The 3,839-nt window shown below is 25.5% G+C and overlaps 1 non-coding gene across 1 annotated transcript; it reads right to left on the reverse strand.

The window, feature by feature from the left end:
* Positions 1–2,586: 2,586 nt before the first annotated feature.
* Trnae-cuc (transfer RNA glutamic acid (anticodon CUC)) lies at positions 2,587–2,658 on the reverse strand. Its single transcript has one exon. It is a non-coding gene; the product is annotated as a tRNA-Glu (tRNA).
* Positions 2,659–3,839: the final 1,181 nt, after the last annotated feature.

Raw genomic sequence — 3,839 nt, forward strand, 5'->3', positions numbered from 1 at the left:
TCTGTATTAATAAAAGTAAAATTCATAAATAGTTTTTCAGCTACAGAAATGCAAATTATATTTTATTTCCGCTCATTATTAGGGTGAGTTAAAAAAAAGAGAATGTTTTAATTACGATTTTATAACAATGAATTAAATAGCTAATTTTTATGAACCAAAAATTTACATAATTTTGAATGATCTAAATCTTTGAATCTTAGTGATGATAAAGTTTTACAAATACTGCATATACTACTGAATGAAATTTAGATTTATTTATGAGCTTTTTGAAATAGAGCTAGCTCACTTCAGTTGCTTTATCTCAAGTAGTTCAAAAAACAATTTTGATGGATTTTTAAAAGTATTTAAAGATAAAATAATTTTAAAAAAAACAGAAAAAAAAATATTAATTCATTGAATGAGAACATTATATATTTTAAATTATTTTATTTATTTATCTCCGAGTTGTCACCAACATTTATTTGGATTCTGAACCATTTTTTCTGTAGTTTTAAAAAATCGTTTGGCCTTAACTGTTGTTCTCAATGATATTAAAAAATAAAGTTGCAGACGATAGATAAAAGGATTCTGTGTGTTATAGTTTATGCTTTTTAACTTTACAAATATCATACATCTTTTTAAAAACTGCGTTTAATTTCTTTTCATTGACTGCTTGCTAATATGAAATATACTTTTACTTTCTGGAGTACGACGTTACACTATGTAGCCTTCAATAGCTGATTTGGTATGTGTTGATCATACTTTAAATTTTGTTCAGAAATACTGAAGCAAAAAGGAGTTTTCTATTGATGTTAAGAGTCAATAAAATAGTCAATTTTTTGGACAAAATATTTTAATCTCTAGCAGCGCCGGATCATCGGATTATGCTAAATTCACTATCTCTTGCAATACATCCTATTATATCGTTTTTCTTCTCTCTGTTTTGGATAAGATAAAAGGAATCACCGATGAAACAATTTTTTACTTTTTTCGGTATTTGATACGGGTAGAATACCGAGTGGGTTATAATTATAAATTCTGTCTAAGGCAAAATATTATTGACTCTCCCCAGGTATGTATTGTTTTAAAAGTGAAATTATACTTACATTATTTTAAACAAAATAATTGATTAATTACTATTTACTAAAAAAAGATTTTTAAAAATAAATTAGAGTTTTGATTAAAATTTAGTCAAAATTGTAGCATTTTTCCTTAATAACTTCATTGCATATTACTGCAGAAAACTATTTTTAAATTATTTTAAAATTCAAAATATTAGTTTTCTTCCTTTTTTTATGTTCTGTTTTTTTAATAAAGTAATTGAAAGTATGATTGTGATGGCATATTAAAGCACATTCGTTTCGCTATACCAAAGAGAATTTTTAAATGAATCATTCATTTCAGAATGAGTATGCTAAATTTAAATATATTTATCATTTCTAATTATATAAATTCTATAAAATGATTTACAAGATATCTAAAGAATTTAATATTTTTCTTATGTCTTCTTCTGACTTCAAATATTTATACCTTTTATATTATATATTAAATTTTATTGTACATTTTAAAAATGCTTTTAAAATTTATTGTAATTTTTTTTAAGTCATTGTAAACAGCTTATAATTTCCTAATGCTTGTAATAACTAAATACGTATTTATTAATTTTAAGATTCATTTTTTCTTAAATCTAATGTAAATTTAAATTATTAAGGTACTACAATGCAACCTCCCCCCCCCCTCCCATTTTTTTCTAACTGGAACCCTACACCGTCCAGGTAAAACAGTATTTTAATCAATGCCAATGAATAATGTACAGTAATACTACAAGTTGTTCTTGTAAAATTCGCTAATATTATATAAAAATTAATATAAATTTAATATATTTCCAAATTAATTTAATATTTTTAAATTTTTAATAAGTGGCATGATGATTAGTTAGTTGCAGTTTAATTGTGCAAGTCAGATTTAGTTAAACTGCACAAGATCTAATTCTTGCGTGATAAAACTAACTTAGAAAGAAGAAGAGTTTTTCATAGTTTTTATGAAAGTGGAGTATTGATAATTCGATCACCCCCCCCCCAATAAATATAGAATATAAATATACAAATGACATTTTACAATTAATCTCACTTTTACGCCCAAACTATATTTTGCATTAAAATTTCTCTGTACTATACGATTACAATTCCGCAATAAAATATAAAATATTTTTATATTTTGTTATTCTTTAATTTTATCGTATTATAGATATATTATTACATATACATTATTATATTATATAATTTATCGTTTATACCTATTAGATAATATGTAATAAATATTGTTAGATATACAATAAAGTTTTGAAAAATTGCTGAAATTTTGTATTTATAAAAAAATTGCGATAAATGCTAGTAAAACATTTTAAAGTATATATTAGCAACATTACTCTGATAAAAATATCAAAGTAGATAAAAGCGTTACAGCTTCTTCAATATACATATGCTCTTGTATCATACAACTCCAAATCGATAGCTGTATAATACACAATTTTGCTAATATATATAAATTTGAGATTCCGGTTTAAATGCTGCTGAAGAAATGTTACGTGGAATAATTAAAAATAACTTCCCACACCGGGAATCGAACCCGGGCCTCCTGGGTGAGAGCCAGGTATCCTAACCACTAGACCATGTGGGAGACATTACACATGAACCCATAAATATTGAAATTCTTAATTTTATGTCTTAACTTCTAAGACTATTAAATATTAGATAAAAAAAATCGTTTCATTTTTTAAATTTTTTTAACAGAGAAGTAAAGTACATTACGAAATCAGTTTTTAGATTCTCGCCCCCAGGTAATGAATGACTTTGAGTATTTTACTATAAAAAATTATTTCTTCTAAATTAATAGAAAAGTACAAAAATATGAATATTAGTAGTTAATAACGATTGAAATTTATTGCAATAAAAACCAAATCCAAAAATGAAAGCATTTAGTTATGGATTCCTTTAGATATTTGTACGCTATTAAATAATTTTCTGGTATTTAAAACAATGAATTCTCTTATCTTAAAGTTATGTAAGAGAAAGTTATTTTTAAATATTGCATATTTTCTGAATTGAAATATTAGGAAAAAATTTTTTCTTCCCTAGTTACTTTAGCGTTTCAGTTCAAGATATGCAGTTCCAAAGAATCCAAGGGAAGGATTCTTTGGAATTTTGAGCGTGCTGCCATCTATCATTCAGAGGTTCAGTAAGTTTGGGATGGAATTATAAATAAAACCCTTGTTATTCTTAATGGTGAAAAAAAAAAAAAAAAAACCTCTCTTATTAGTTTAAAAAAAGATATTCCTTTACATTGCTTGGGTTAGAAAATTTCAAATTTTTCTTTCCAGAATTTGTAAACCAAGTTTAATTTATAGCTTTCCAATTAATAAACCAGTTGAAAATTTGCACTTAAGCAGTAATTCTAAGATAAATGATGATTATGGCATAACAAAATTCCTTTGACAGGATCGAATTACATACTGTAGAGTCATTAATTTTTTTTTTTTTTTGGTCCTTCTAACGTCAATATTCTAATAACACACATCTATTGTACAATATTTTATGACATACAACAATATTCGTAATATTGTATATTACTGAATAATATCTCATAATATTGTGCAGTATTGTACAATATTGTGCTACAGGCTGCGCTAAATGGAATGCAAATGTTGCAAATGTAAATGGCATCCGAGGCATGGCATTTTTCTTATCGTCTATTAGATGATATCCTTTTTGGATTGTCTGCACGATACCTACAATTGATGACCAGGACATGAACGGATGTCACCAAATGCTAAGTTGACCTGTAAGAATAGCAATAAAATT

The sequence above is a fragment of the Argiope bruennichi genome, chromosome 4, assembly GCF_947563725.1.
Source record: "Argiope bruennichi chromosome 4, qqArgBrue1.1, whole genome shotgun sequence".
Classification (NCBI taxonomy): Eukaryota; Metazoa; Arthropoda; class Arachnida; order Araneae; family Araneidae; genus Argiope; species Argiope bruennichi.